A 16895-nucleotide genomic window follows, 5' to 3' on the forward strand; every position below is an offset into this window, starting at 1 on the left:
TATTGTAAAGTAATCAACCAAACTAAATATATAACATTGGCCTAGTGGTTTTTGGATGTTTTACAGCAAAAATCCTACGTATTGTACCTTTAAATTGATCAAAAGTGACAAAGTAATTTCTATAGAAAATTGTGGGTGAGTAAATGATGACAGAATTTTCATTTTTGGGTGGAATATCCCCTTAAGTAACGGCAGCATAAAACAGTAGTCAGACCTCACTGAATGTCATTCAAATCAAAAATGTCAAAAACTGTAGTATATGAAAAATAATAATGTAAAATACAATTTCATGGCTTGTAATTTTCAATTTTTTTTTTTAAGTAAGTGTGATCAAAAGTAAAAATTTGGCCCTGATAAATATGATATTGAATTAACATTTTCCAGTATCATAGTATATAAATAGTACTTGTGTGTGTTTCGGAGAATATCATGGTACTACTATGGTACAAAAGTGCACTAGTAAAACATCTACTATAATGAAATATTTTTATGTTAAATATACATTTAAAAAATTTATTTACTTCGAATATTTGGCTACTGGTCGTCAAAGTAAAAAGAATCATTTAGAGTCAAATGCTGTAGTTAAGATATCCAGAAGCAGGGGCTAACAGTTAAACCTTGATCGTTTCCTCCAGCTCATTTTGATCAAAACCTGAGCAAAGTCATTCCGACAACAATCTCCACAGCTTTTCCTTCTGTCACTCTGAATGATAGGACACAAAAGATTAGGCGTAAACTTGAAGATGCCCTATCTGAATCTAGAGGAGACTTTTTCCAGCTAACAAATATGATAGTCAGAGAGGTGTTACAAATCTCAGTGCTCATGTGGGATATAAATTCCCCTTTCTCCTGTCAGTACGGACTGACTAATGGTGCCTGCATTCACTGGAAAAGCTCACAAACACTTTGAATGAATGCTGCTTTCAGCTCCTCAGAAAGAATCTCAAGGCGTTCCCGATGATCAGAAGGAGAACACTCGGATATATTGCCCTTCCACAAGACGCACACAAATAGACGCACACTCATCGGTGGGTGTGTTAATAACTACCAAGCTCCCGAGTCGCACAATAGCTCAAGTATCTCCCGCACGTTTGCTCTCCCGCTGCATTTACAGGTGCTGTTTTTCTCCAGTGGCTCGAGCGGGTCATTAGCTCGATCCTCCAGTCAATTACCACATTTCCAACTTTCCTCCAGCACAAATCCGGCCGCTCCTGCCTGCCTGACCCAGTTGTCTTTTGTGAGGAGGTCTTAGCTCCAGCAGTTTGACAGTCAACAGATAAGATGGATTAAGTTTTTTTCTCCCTCTCCCCTTCTCTCTCTCATCCGGTTTTGATATAAACGGCGTAAAAGCAGGTTAAATCAGTCACTTTCAGGAGGAGTTTTTAAATGGCTGGAGATAGAGGCTGATAGAAGGCCTAAACCTGACACCAGGGCGTAGAAGGTCACGGTCACGCTGTTTAATAACTAACTCCTGATGAAGGAATGAGGAGAAACATCAGTCACGGCAATGAAACCAAGAATGTGTGCGTTTCTTAAAGAGACATTTCAGACTGCAATCTACAAACTCTGTTGGGGTCCAAACTTTTATGGAAAACATGGGGCATTATAGAAACTTACATCTGACAAATAACATGACTGAACTTTGAGCAAGATTTTATGCTAGAATGTATAAGGGATGACTGGGGCAAGTTGTCACACTTTTTACTCTGATTTTGTTTTTGTTGTATACCTTAAAGTCTGAACTGAACCTGAATCTGTTGAACATTGATTGGGAAAAAAATATACAGTTCATTTTACACTATGTGGGGCAAGTTGTCACAATGGAAACGGTCTTAAACAACAGCAAATTACGGGCTTTTTAAATCATAATAATTATGGCGCACAAAATTTTTTTATGAAACAGCAAAGATGTAAAAAGTGAAAACAACAAAAAATATCAAACTCTGACCTGACATTTATAAAATAACAAAATAAAATGATAAAATAATGTATTATACAAGATGAAAATAAAACTACTTCTAGAGAAGAAAAGTGTTTGTTATAGGACTTAAAACCTGACTCAAAACCCTATTGAAACTGTGACAACATGTGATGTAACAAATAAGTACTCCATATGGAGTACTTATTTGTTACATCACATGACTGAATTTGAAAAATAAATAAATAATTTATTATACTGTACATATAGGGACACCTGGGACTAGGGTTGGGTATCGAGTATCGATTGGAACCGGGACTAACTTTTAGTTTTTCCCGGAATCGTTCAAAAGTTAAAATTTCAATTCCTAGTTTCGATATTCACAGTCCGCCGAGCGGAAGAAGAAACCGCTGAACAACACCAACGAAGAAGCGTCTACCGGAAGTGTTGGCATAACCGCGCGAGTCGAACATGAGTAGCTTACGTCGGCGGTCCAAAGTGTGGCTTCACTTTTCTAAAAATTAACGAAATCTCGGAAAAATGCAAAATTTGTGACAAAAGGAGTATTTGTGACAGAAGGAGTATTTCCTTCAGAAAGACCGTTGGTTAGCAAGGTTAGCTAAACTTTTTTGACCCTGCCTCTTAAAAGAATCGAAATCGAGAATCGTTAGGAACCGGAATCGGAATCAGAATCGTTCAAATTCAAACGATACCCAACCCTACCTGGGACACCAGGGCTAGTTGTCACAGTTTTCATAAATCACCAATATCCATTTTAAAATACTTTAAAGATCAAGTGTAAAGCGCTATTTTGCAGAAATTTTGCTAAAAAACAGACCATTATTTATTGTCCCTAGCGTAGCAATGTATAAAACACAGCTCACACAGATGTCACTTTGAAACCAAGCAGCTTTCTGTTGGTCAGTAATGGTGAATTTATGTGACCAACCCGAAAAAAATCTTGCAAATGAACTTTTTCGTCCTCGCACAAAACTCCCCATCTCACAAAATCCTTTTGGAACTACTGGATTTTCCTCAAAATGTCTCTGAATGTATGCGACCTTAACATGTCACAGCATTTGTCTAAAAAGTTAAGTATTTCATTTGTATTTAAGGCTTTCAAGGAATATTTTATCAGGATGCATGGGAATCGAACCTTGACCTTGTCTTTCACCGTGTTCTACCGGCTGTGCAACAGGAACACGACTATACATTAACTATAGGCTAAAGCTTCACTTAGCACGTTTTCACTCCATTCTATGATCAACTAGCTGATGTACATTTATAGATTACTTGTCAAAATGTGTAAAACAAGCTAGTGAGCCGACGCATTAAGGACATGTTCAGACTGAGTGTGTGTGCGTGTGTGTGTGTGTGTGTGTGTGTCGGTGACAGGGGAAAGTAATCCTATACACAGGCTGCTATTGTGAAATGAGAAGCTAGCCTCCTCGGCTGGCAGAGAGCAGATGCACCTCTCTTCCCCTATCCTAATCTGGAAAGGACTTAAAGGAGTCTTATCTCCGGGCTCTCCTGCTTCATTTCATGCTTGATTTACTTTAATTTGTCTGATAGGGCACGAGGATTTGGAAATGGCCCATCTTTCGCTGGAAAATGTTCTGATTTTTCTCCGGCATTGTTATGTGGCGGTTTTTGACTCTGGTTTCTCTCTCTCCATCTTTCTCTGCTTCTATTTCTCTCTTTTTTTCCCCTCTCCCTCTCTTTCCTTCTGTCTGTCTTCCTGGAGAACAGATCTCGCTCCTGCGCAACATTCTGTTTGAGTGCATTTAGATTCAAGCTAACACAGCAGAAACCAAGTGTGTGTTTGTGTGTGATTTCGCCAGCTCCAGTGTAGGTCTGTTTGCCTTTCAGATTGGCAGAGAGCGACGGCGAAAGGAAAGAGGAGCAGTCGAGTGCTTCAAACCACAGAGATCTTGTGTTTAAGGTATAGAGGGTGAGACTCGCCCTCGTCTCGCCCACAAGTGTGAGAGCTGATAAAGTCAGAGAGGAAGAGAGCTGCCGGCCCACACACACCTGAACCTCCGCAGCTGGAGCTGCAGTCCCAGTACAGCTCTGTCTGTCGGAGCCAACGGGCTTCTGTAGTTACTGAAGGAATCTGTCAGTTAGCATTTCCATTCATCTCAATGGCAGCTGCGCGGCTGGCACAAGAGCCCGCGGACACACCCCATTAGAAATCTGCTATCTTTGCTCACGGGCGCTCACTTCTGCTGCAGGTTGTTTTGAGTCAATCACCTGAGCCATGACAATTAAGTCACAACATATCTACTTCAAGTCCTCTAAATATTATTCCATTTTTTTTCTGTCAGATGTGTAGTTCTGGCATCTACCAGCAGGGGTTGGTATTTTTGACTTAAAAAAAACAAAGTGTGACATCATGGTCAAAGTAGAAAAGCATCAAGGAACCTTGTATCCTGAGAAAACTTCATCTGATCGATTTGTAGGGTTGGGTATCGGTTGAGTTTTATCCGTTACCAGTATCTACTCAGAATTTTTTAAACGGTTCAGGTGCTTAAACGGTACTTAAGAAAAATGAAACCACACAATATTGACTTAAATCTTTAAACAATAAACATACAAGTAACATATGGTAATAATAAAACCAGTATAAAATAAAAATTCGCATTTACATAATATCAAATAAAACAATATTGTATCAAACAATGTAATACAGCTCAAGATTAATAGAGATAACTACCAGGGTAATCTATTATCGATATGGCTACAGGTTCCCATGTTTTGTCTGCTTGAACCAATCATGCAAGTTATCAAGTCATTGTACTAGTTACGTAGCGCTTAGCTTGGCGAGTTTGGTATTTTGTTCCCACTGCGTCTTTGCTATGCAGCTTTGAGTAAACCTATGAAAGAGAACGTCTCTGGTAGGGTTGGGTATCGAGAATCGAGTATCGATTGGAACCGAGACTAACTTTTCGTTTTTCCCGGAATCGTTCAAAAGTTAAACTTTCGATTCCTAGTTTCGATATTCACAGTCCGCCGAGCGGAAGAAGAAACCGCTGAACAACACCAACGAAGAAGCGTCTACCGGAAGTGTTGGCATAACCACGCGAGTCGAACATGAGTACCTTACGTCGGCGATCCAAAGTGTGGCTTCACTTTTCTAAAAATATCGAAATCTCGGCAAAATGCAAAATTTGTGTATTTTTACAGAAGGAGTATTTCCTTCAGAAAGGATTATTTTCTTCAGAAAGGTTAGCTTAACTTTTTTGACCCTGCCTCTTAAAAGAATCGGAATCGAGAATCGTTAGGAACCGGAATCGAAACAAGGAATCGGAATCAGAATCGTTCAAATTCAAACGATACCCAACCCTAGTCTCTGGTTACTACACCCGTGTTCTCTGAATAGGGAACGAGAGGCTGCGTTCACTGCCAAACTCCTCGCGCTGCAGAGTCGACAAAGAAATCTGAGGAGTAGATGTGCGCGCTAATATATAAAGACGACATAAGAGCGTCAAGGCGGCGCCCGCGCCATCAGCCAATGGATTGGCGTGATTCTATATTCAGACAATCGGCACACCTAGGGCATTCCGACACGTAATTTTAGATGTGAAATGCAGCCCAAACCTTGGAGCGTTTTGTCTTCGGCATCTTCATTAATCCCCTCACTATCAGCAGACGTTCCAGGAGTCATTGATGCACGCAAATTTGTTAAAATTGCCCGGAATCTAGAGTGAGCGAGCAAGAGCGTGCATACGAGACAGAACACACTGTGCTCCAAACCGTATAGTGCGCGAACGTGTGCGCCTCATGACACAGAGACTCGGGCACCGAAATTTTCGTTCATATTCGGTCTGGTGACTACCATTTACGTTTACCATTTTGCTGTCTTTGACATCCCACAATCCTGTGCGTTCCATTCTCTGACAGTTGAGCTAAAAAATAAAGATGGCATCTGAAAGTTGCAGTTGGTGGTCAGTTTGTGTGTAAATGCATGTTTCTGACCAACATTTTCCACTTTTGATGTCATTTCTAGCAAGAAATTCCTGTTGTAGTGATAAATGTTTGCTTAGTTATCACCAAAGCTCGCTCATGCTGTAGATCATTAAACCGTTCCGCTGCCTCAGAAGTCTTTCTGAAATCAGTTTTGTGAGATACCTTAGTGTGCAAACGTTGCCTGCAAAATCATTGCCCGTTAGGGCAGCGAGGCAACAAGTCAGCAGTTTTCTGACACTACCCATATCCTGCTGCTGAAAACTGTTGTTTAACTTAGCAGTGATGCGTCATGGAACGATGTAGAAAAGATTGATATAGCAGCTATAGGAATTAATGGCATTTGGTAGAAACATGTTAATACTGTACATGAATGAAACAAAACTAAGGTCTCTTTAAAAATCCCCCAAGCTCTTTTTTTCCCTGAATTTTACAAAAACCATTTCACAATCGGACGACTCTCTCGAACTACAAATCAATTCATCTTTAGTCAAGAACCTTTACAAAAGATGAGCTACCATGACAACACACTCATTTCCCAACTTCTCATTCTCTCTCCTAACACACACACAAAGACAAAATGGAAAGGAGGACAGACATTAAAAAAAATGTTCACAGGCTGAATTATTTGACTCTGGCTCTGTGATAAACAGAGTGATGATCCAGTCACACGTCTTTATCCGTGCTTTGCTTTAATTAACGCTGACTTGTTTGTTGAAAAGATGATTAATATGCCAATGAAAATTGCATAATTGAATACACACACACACACACAAGAAAGTACAAGTTTCATATAGACTTAATACTAATACTGCTAATACAATAGCAATAACATAAGTTGTTTTTGCTGAGATGATGTCATAAGGATTTCCATGACTGGCTCGACTGAACTGGTAGAACTGGAGTATAGGTTAGGGGATTTGTGGAAGAATAGTGTGTGTGTGTTTGGTTGCTCTGCTCCTCCCTCAAATAAAAGGGGCTTTGCTTTGATACGGATACCTCTCACAGCACACCCTCTTTTTTGCCATCCCTCTCTTTCCTTTATTCCACTCTTATTCCGGTCACTGTCATCCGGTCTGCCTAAGATTTAGATTGGAAAATTCTGATTGCATGTAAATCCAGAAGCTTCTAATAAACTATTGTTCTTATTATTACACTCTAAAAATTGCTGGGTTGTTTTAACCCAACTTTGGGTCAAATATGGACAAACCCAGCCATTGGGTTCCATTTTCTAATTGCATTTTTAACCAAACGTTTGGGTTTGTCCATATTTGATCCAAAGTTGGGTTAAAACGACCCAGCATTTTTAGAGTGTATTATATTTTACATTAAATTTGCCTCACCTGGTCAGCATATAGAGTCAGAAATATCTGTTTAATAAAATCTAAAGACACAATATAAGAGTTAGGAGTAACAATTAAAAGCATAAGAGCCAATAATAAATAGATGAAAATTACATATATATATATAAATTCCATTGTATTGAATATAGACAAATGTTTCTAGAAAAAGATTACAAGTCTCTGGGATAATCTAGATTTATATATGCACTACCATTCAAACGTTTGGAATCAGAAATTATTACATTCAAGTCCTGCAGGTCGCGAGCTGGAGCCGTCATGGATTGAACTTCTTTGCCCAACCCATCCCACAGATGCTCAACTGGATAGAGATCTGGGGAATTTGAAGGCCAGGGCAACACCTTCAACTCTTCGTCATGTTCCTCAAACCATTCCTGAACAATGTGTGCAGTGTGGCAGTGAGCATTATCCTGCTGAAAGAGCCACTTCCACTAGGGAACACCATTGCCATGAAGCGGTGTACCTGGTCTGCATCAATGTTAAGGTAGGTGGCATGTGTCAAATTTACATCCACGTGAATGGCCAGACCCAGGGTTTCCCAGCAGAACATTGCCCAGAGCATCACACTCCCTCCACTGGCTTATCGTCATCCCACAGTGCATCCTGGTGCCATCACTTGCAGGATCAGGGCGCACGCATACAGGGCTGTCCACATGATGAACAGGACTCATCAGACCAGACAGCCTTCTTTCACGGCTCCAAGTCCCAGTTCCGATGCTCGTGTGCCCATTTGCAGGTGCTTTCGCCAGTGGACAGGGGTCATCATAGACACTTTAATTGGTCAGAAGCTTCACGCTCCCATAAGCAGCAGTGTGACACATTCCTCCCATTACCATCGTTAAAATTTTTCATGACCCGTGCCGTGCCACAATAGATCTTCTGTAGGCTCGGACCAGAAGGGATATCCTTTGTTGCCCTTGTGCATCGCTGAGCCCGGTTTGTGGTTTGTCCCTCCGGTTGGTAAAATCTCACCATTGCTGACTGGGATCAAGCTACAAGACTAAGCCTAACCCAGTTGTCGAAGTGACTCAGATCTTTATTCATCCCCATACCTCCTGCATCCAACACATTGATTATGAGAACTGATTGTGTGCTTACCATCTACCCAGACCTTAAAGGAATAGTTTACCCAAAAATTTAAATTCTGTCATCAATTAATCAACCCTCATTTTGTTTCAAACCTGTATGAATTTCGTTCTTCTGCTTGAAAGTTGCCAGTCTCCATTGATTTCCATAGTATTTTTTTTTCCTACTATAGACATCAATGGGGCTAATCAACTGTTTAATACACACACACACACCAGATTACTTCGCTGCACACTACCGAGGTCTATATTTAAATCTGAACAGTAAAATAGAAACATCTTAGTTTAATAATAAGAGTGCAGTATTATTATAATGTGTATATAGACTACATTTGTTCCTTTTCAGATTGACTCCATTTGATAACAAGCATGAAGTCATTGGTCTTAAACCTCTTAACATCTCGGATCAGTGAAGAAATTTGCATCTGGACACTTTAAGACTACGAGCAGAGAGTTCGGACTAATCTATGCTTATGTAGTTCATCAGCACAATAAGTATATGTGGTACACAATACGTGTGTGTGAAGTACCAAATGTTAGCCCCTCCTTCTCAAGCAAACACAAAATGGAGCCCAGCCCACAAATGGATATTCACGCATCGGGTGCATCACCAGAAATCGCATGCGCCTCGTTTATATACAAACAGGTCCTTTTAAACACATCGATTCTTTGACCCACCTCGTCTACATAACCCCGGCTCATTCAGTACCAAATTCTACTGTACCGCATTGTCACGACAATCTGATTTTGCACAATACCACTTATCTGCGCGAGACTAGCAGAGAAAGCCTGCGGTAAGATGGCTGAGAGCGGCGAACAAGACACCCTCGCTCGGAAAATGAGCGGCAGCCAGGCATGTCAAAATTTCTTGATTACATGGGAAATAAACAACTCCGACTGAAAGCCTCCGCTCAAACTTGGTGCTTTGCATACATTAAATTCCGGTCTGTCTATAAGTCGTCTTAAAACGCTTAGGTATCAGCGCGAGCGCCTCTGACAGCGTTCCCTCGCGAGTTCGTCTGCGCCGTTATCAGACCTCTCAAATGGATCTCCAGCTACAGTGACAAAAGCCAGACGGAGCTCTCCGAAAGGATACATCTTTTTATCCTTGCGCTTCCACGCCAATCCACATGTGTAGCGCCGCTGCGGCCCGAACAGGAGTTTACCAATCTTTGCTTTCCAAGACTCTCTCTCTCTCTCTTCTCTCTGTGTTAAAGGCTTGAGGGGTTCAATCAATGCTGCTTTGATCTCGGCTGGAACTATAATTATTTAACATTGTTACAAGGATTTCTCTAATCCATTCTACCATTAAATCCCTTTTAGACCCTCATCTTCAGGAGCCTAATCTGCATCTGGGCCCCCCTCCCTCCCCTCGGACGGCACCGTGACTTAACAGACTTTGGCGAATAATTAGAGGAAAAGATACAAATGCGGAAAGAAGGATGAGAAACTTTACTGGTCGCTGGACACGGGGTTAGGTGTCGGTGGCTGGACGTCGATGATTCATTCGCTCGCACGTGACGTTTCCTTGTGGGTACAGTGGGATGTTAATCTGAAGGCCCAGCATTAAAAGCATGAAATTCAAAAGCTGTCAACAAGCCTGACAATGGAGTGCCAGTTGTGGCAATTTGAACGTTTAATTCCTGGATTCTAGGTCATTGCTAAATGTGTTGAGATGCACAGACATTTAGAGCGATTAGAATAGTCTGTGTGTTATTCCTGTTACGTTTACAATTGTGTTAAATGTTCCTACTTGATAATAAAAGCTAAAACTGTGGCATCATTAACCCTTAAATGAATGAATGTTTCACCAATCATTAATGCATATTCCCAGATCAATATCTAACATGGATGGATCTCTGACTGCTGCAATAGTATAAAACTCTTTTGATGTTTTTAAAAGATAATAAAATAACGCATATTTTGTTACCTTTTGGACTATGGAAGGGTTCAATTTGAGCACATTTGTTTTATCGTCATCATCATCACTGTCCTAGTCAGAGCTTATTTACCAGAACATTCAGTGGTTGGGTCATATTCACGATCGTGTTCAATTTTCGTTTTCAAACTGTTGCTTCTGCACAACATCAAGTGACAGTTACACTAATATTTGATCACAACAGTACTTGTTCTGGAAAAAAAGTCACGTAGCCATTTCAATTTTTGCTAATTAAGCTAGTGTATTTTTTGCTTTAATGCCTGTGGTAATTATGAGTGAAACATCAAGTCATCATTGTGTGTCAGACATTAGATATTAGAAATATTAAAGGGGTAGTTCACTTTTAAAAAACTTTTGCTGATAATTTACTCCGCCTCATGTCATCCAAGATGTCCATGTCTTTCTTTCTGCAGTCGAAAATAAATTAAGGTTTTTGATGAAAACATTCCAGGATTTTTCTCCATATAAATGGACTTTACTGGTAACCAAACGGTTCAAGGTCCAAAAGCCAGTTTCAGTGCAAACTGCAAAAAACCAGACGATGAATAAGGATCTTATCAAGAGAAACAATCGCTCATTTAAAAAAAAAAATAATAATAAAGTTTAAGTTTTATAAGTTCAAATGGTCGCCTTGCTTTGTTCTGTGATGCTCGTTCGTGACTCTCCTGTTCAACCTCGTTTATCAAGAATGAACGAATCTTTTTTCGTGTCATTTGGTTCATTCAACGAAGTTAGAACAGTAGAGTCACGAACACGCATCACAGTACAGAGCAAGGCGAGCATTTGTGCTTATAAAACTTAAAGTTTTTATTTATTTTTGAAATGACCGATCGTTTCGCTTGATAAGAATTCATCGTCTGGAATCGTTTAACGCCCTTTGAACAGTTTGCAGTTTGCACTGAAACTGGCTTTTGGACCTTGAACAGTTTGGTTACCAGTAAAGTGCATTATATGGAGAAAAATCCTGGAATGTTTTCATCAAAACCTTAATTTCTTTTCAACTGAAGAAAGAATGTTCACTTTTAAAAAACTTTTGCTGATAATTTACTCAACCTCATGTCATATCCAAGATGTGCATGTCTTTCTTTCATTTCATTTCTTACATTCCAGGATTTTTCTCCATATAATGGACTTTACTGGTAACCAAACGGTTCAAGGTCCAAAAGACAGTTTCAGTGCAAACTGTTCAAAGGGCTTTAAACGATTCCAGACGATGAATAAGGGTCTTATCAAGAGAAACAATCGGTCATTTTAAAAAAAATAATAATAAAGTTTAAGTTTTATAAGTTCAAATGGTCGCCTTGCTCTGTTCTGTGATGCTCGTTCGTGACTCTCCTGTTCAACCTCGTTTATCAAGAATGAACGAATCTTTTTTCGTGTCATTTGGTTCATTCAACGAAGTTAGAACAGGAGAGTCACGAACACGCATCACAGTACAGAGCAAGGTGACCGATCGTTTCGCTTGATAAGAATTCATCGTCTGGAATCGTTTAACGCCCTTTGAACAGTTTGTAGTTTGCACTGAAACTGGCTTTTGGACCTTGAACAGTTTGGTTACCAGTAAAGTGCATTATATGGAGAAAAATCCTGGAATGTTTTCATCAAAACGTTAATTTCTTTTCAACTGAAGAAAGAATGACATGGACATCTTGGATGACATGGGGGTGAGTAAATTATCAGCAAAAGTTTTTTTAAAAAAGTGAACTACTCCTTTAAGGAATAAAGGTGAACTACACTTATTGCGCAGAAAAAATATATACTTGCACGATTACAAACCTTGGGTTGACCCTATACACTTTACAAAAAAAAATAAAATAAAAAATAAATTAGAAAACAGACATTCTTTTACAATTTAAATTTTTCTTTTGTTGAGGAATACTAAAAAAGGTTGATATCTAACTTTAAAAAATGAATGAGGAGGATGGCGGCGAATGATATCCTGGAGAAAGATCCAATGTATGCATTTAAATCTTAAATAATTCATCCAAAAATTTTAATTATGGTACAGTATTATTTAACCACCCTCATGTCCAATCCCATTTGACTTACTTTAATAGTGACCAGAGATTGCCCAAACTATTTTTCACTAGTTTTTAAAGGGATAGTCAGCACAAAAAATAAAAGTTCTCACCATTTACTCACCCCCACATTGTTCCAAACCTGTATGTCTTTCTTCAAACTACATTAATAATAACAAACACATTCTCTGAAAACAAGTCACAAGTGCTGCTTCTCAATCAAATTGAACTTGTTTTAAGGATTTAAATATTTTAACAGGAAAACAAGTGAAAAGGGGGCTTGCTTGGCATTTTTGAAGCCTCATTTGATTTCATTAGTTTGAAAAGTAGCATAAACAAGAAAAAAAGTCCTCCTGGCTTGGAATGACGTGAGTAAAATGATGACAGAATATTTATTTTTAGGTGAACTACTTGTTTAAGACCTTCGTCCATCTTTTTGCTGTGTATTTTCAGATCTGCACAGAAGTGTAAGGAGGTCAGCAGTGAACCCATAACTGCCATCTGTTTGTTTTGGGCTAGGAAGAACGAAAAAAGACACGTTGATAATTGTGACGCATGTTGAAAAAACACCCAATGGCCTTTTCAAATATTTGTGCCGCTGTGTTTTGCGGCGATATAAATAGCAGCACAGCAAACGCAAACATTTGTCGAGGCACCTGCCATGCTATCCTGACCATCTGCTCCACAAATTCACTTAGCATGACATATGTGCATTAAAGCTGAAGCGGCTATTGTTTGGAGCGGGTGAGGGGGTCCGGTCAAGGGCGGACCGTGTCAGCTCCACGTACAGGTGGGCTGAGCGGAGAACAGGCACGCTTTCTGCCTGTCTGTGTGCTATACCTGCTCCTTTCTTACTTTAGGGCTTCTTCAGCAGAACCTGCCAGGGTTCTGACCGTGGCCCGGGTCCAGTTGGCTCACAGAGACCACAGAGAACCAACTGTGTCCGACAGGCACTGCTGAGCTTAGAGAGCCGCCCACGAGGAGGCGTGTCAGTCCTCAAGGTGACTGGATCTAGCTGAGGGTTACTCGATGCTTATTAGATGATCAAGGTTCTCAATTCATCATCATTTTCTCATTCATTCTCAAAATATATACTGTATAATATTTGATGTATGCAAATAGTCAACATTTGAAGTGGTTCAAAAAAGTGAAAAAGTTGTCCTAAGACATGAACGGTATTCTAATTTCATGTAGAACTTTAATGAAAGGTTTTGATCCACTTCAAATGTTTACCACTGTAAAAAATATTTGTAATCACAACATTTTTTCTTTTGTCAAATTTGTTGGTTCAACTTGAAAAATTAAGTAACCTGGTTGCCTTAAAATTTTAAGTTAATTGAAATGGAAAAATTGAGTTAATACAATGAAGGAGATAGATTTAATCATCAGAAACTCAAAATATTATGTAATCTATCTGAACCACATTAATTATTTAAGTTGATTTGACAAAAGAAAAAATGTTGTGATTACAAATCATGAACATATTTTTTTTACAGTGTGCTTAACTCGCATCATAAGTTGACTTCAGGAGTTAAAAATATAAATAAGAAAAAATAAATACAGTTTTTAATGTATTATTTTATATATTAATTAGAATTTGCATTTTTAAATTGTGTTTAGACACATTAAATAAATAAAAAAATGTATAAGAGACCTCGAAGCAAGAAAGACCAAGTCTGTTTTCCACAATATAACTCCTTTAAGTTCAAGTTAAAGGCTTCTCTTTGAGGGCAGACATAGTGATAAGTATAAAAAAGAAGTTCATTAATGCATAAAAGCTTCCTTTCCTTTCTTTTCCTGCACATGCACTTTCTTTATGCCTTGAGGAGCGTGTCAAGATATGCATCAAAGACGTCCAAGATAATTAGCAGAATAGCTGTACAGGCTATTACCACTAATATACAGAAGCCCATGACGAGCGAGAATGAAGACGACGGAGGGGCAGATAACAGAACACTTCCTTTATGAGCTCAGAGTGGATGTTCTTTTCATCTCAGGGATGGTCTCCTGCCTTCACAGAACTAGAACAAGTGCTTATAGGGGTCAAATCATACTTCAATTTGACAAGATCTGTCCTAATATAGATATGACTATTTTTCAGCCTTTCACTGACTATCTTGATCCATCTAAGTGTCTTTTGAATTTCTATGACAACTCTCAGAAGAGTTTAGGATGGTAGTGGATATGATAATGTTAAAGGAGTAGTTCACTTTAAAAAAAAACGTTTGCTGATAATTTACTCACCCCCATGTCATTCAAGATGTCCATGTCATTCATTCTTCGGTCGAAAATATAATGGACTCCATTGGGAACCAAACAGTTCAATGTCAAAATGAGAGTTTCAATGCAGCTTCAATTGGCTTTAACGACACCAGACGATGAATGAGGGTCTTATCAAGCAAAACGATCGGCCATTTAAAAAAATAACAAAGTTTAAGTTTTAGAAGTACAAATGCTCGCCTTGCTCTGTTCTGTGATGCATGTTTGTGACTCTCCTGTTCAAACTCGTTCATCAAAATGAACAAATCTTTTTCCGAGTCAATTCGTTCATTTTGTTCATTAAAATCACTCGAAAAAAGATTCTTTTATTTTGATGAATGAGTTTGAACAGGAGAGTCACAGAGCAAGAGGAGCATTTGTGCTTATATAAAAAAAAAAAGTTTTATACATGACCGATCGTTTCGCTTGACAAGACCCTTATTCATCGTCTGGTGTCATTTAAAGCTGCACTGAAACTCTCATTTGGACCTTGAACCGTTTGGTTCCCAGTAAAGTCCATTACTGGGTACAAAGTCCTGGAATGTTTTCATCAAAAACCTTCATTTCTTTTCGACAGAAGAAAGAATGACATGATATCTTGGATGACATGGGGGTGAGTAAATTATTACCAAAAGTTTTTTTTTTAAATTGAACTACTCCTTTAAAGGGATACTCCACTTTTTTTGGAAATAGGCTCATTTTACAACAAGTTTGGCCAATCAGGTACAGGTACCATGTAAAAGGCCTCTGATTTGACATGACATGCCCTCTTTAACATTGAAGCATGTGCACATTTTACACCTAAAGCAAATCCTGAAATTGGTTTCTTAAAGCCAGAGGAACCTGTTTGAGCCTCTTCATTAAGATACTGTCCTTCTTTTGATGTCCTCTCTATTAAATATCCCATTCGCACTGCACAATTACAGAATTATCCGTTGCTGATCGCAATCAAGCATTTTAACTTAAGCCGGGAAATAACAAAGAGTCCAGATTAGGAGTAAAAAATAAAATAAATAGAGCGATAACAAGGTAGTCTCTTAAACTAAATAAATTTGCTTTTAATCGCTGCGTACAGGACATCATGTCGTTTGATATGTTCATATTTGATGGTGTGATTCCCATCTTTATTTAAAATTATAACATGCCCATCTGACTTTTCCAACACAATGGGAGGAATGAAAGGGGGGAAATGGCCTTTCAGAAGAAGACATGACGTGAAAGTGAATGCGGTTATTACGTGCAGAGATTAATGTCCACTGTACTGCTCCCCGAGAGACGGCGATGCGGCTGTGTGAGCGATGTCATATCCTGTATTCTGAGAGGGTTGTTTCCTGTTGGGCGATTTTCTCATTTGCATTCTATTTTCCCAGAAATCCACATTCCTGCCTGGAGTTTGACAGTAATGTCTCTGTGAGGAGCGAATGGGCCATGTACAATAGATCTTATCTGTGTAATGTAACAAGATTATCGGCAGCATTAGCAAGCGCCAGCGCTATCAGAGAGATCGTGGTGGGAGGTAAATATGGAAAACACCGTTGAGATGAATCTGACAAACTAGATTAAAAGGGATAGTTCAGGCAAAAATGAAAATTCTGTCATTATCCTCTCACCCTCATGTGGCTTGAATGAGGATTGAGAGCTAGAGGCAAGATTTTCAGCGAATAACGTCTGATCCTCGCACAAAGATATCAAATGACTTCAGCATACTTGGAATACAATTCATGTTACACTTAAAGGGATAGTTCACTTTGAAACTAATTTTTGGTATGTTTTAGCTTCCCTCAAGGGCATCGAAGATCCAAGAGTGTCTGTTTCCACAGTATTTTCAATTTTGATATTTTTAGGTCAAACCGTTGTTGTCTGTCAGTCATATAATGCAGGTCTATGGTCACCACCTCAAAGAGCATGCACAGAGAAGACCAAATTAAACATGAATTAATAATTTGTAAATGTAAGTACACATTGATGGCCTAAGACACGAAACGAGCGGTTTGTGTGAGAAAACGAACAGTATTTATATCGTTTTTACCTCTTGTAATCACAGTCACGTTTAAGTACATTGAGGGTGAGGGCGCGTCTGTCTGCGCAAGCACCGGAAAGCCCCGGAAGTGATCTCTCGCGCGTGCACGTCACTCATTGTTTACACAGAGATTTCAGAAGTGTTACCTTTCACTGTGAAGATCTAAACATATTAGATATACAGGAAATCGCAATGGAAGACGGTTTCGATATATCAACAGACAACGCTGATTTTTTTTCGCAACCATGCATGAGATCACTTCCGGCGCTTGCGCAAACCAAAAAGCGCCCGCTGTGGTTACAAGAGGTAAAAACGATATAAATACTGTTCGT

At 39.2% G+C, this 16895-nt stretch overlaps 1 protein-coding gene across 3 annotated transcripts in view; it reads right to left on the bottom strand.

Moving 5' to 3' along the window:
* zfpm2a (zinc finger protein, FOG family member 2a) overlaps positions 1–16895 on the bottom strand; it is a 176582-nt gene that overhangs the window by 90514 nt on the left and 69173 nt on the right. The gene's annotated exons all lie outside the window — the stretch shown is intronic.

The sequence above is a fragment of the Pimephales promelas genome, chromosome 12, assembly GCF_988280905.1.
Source record: "Pimephales promelas chromosome 12, fPimPro1.hap1.1, whole genome shotgun sequence".
Classification (NCBI taxonomy): Eukaryota; Metazoa; Chordata; class Actinopteri; order Cypriniformes; family Leuciscidae; genus Pimephales; species Pimephales promelas.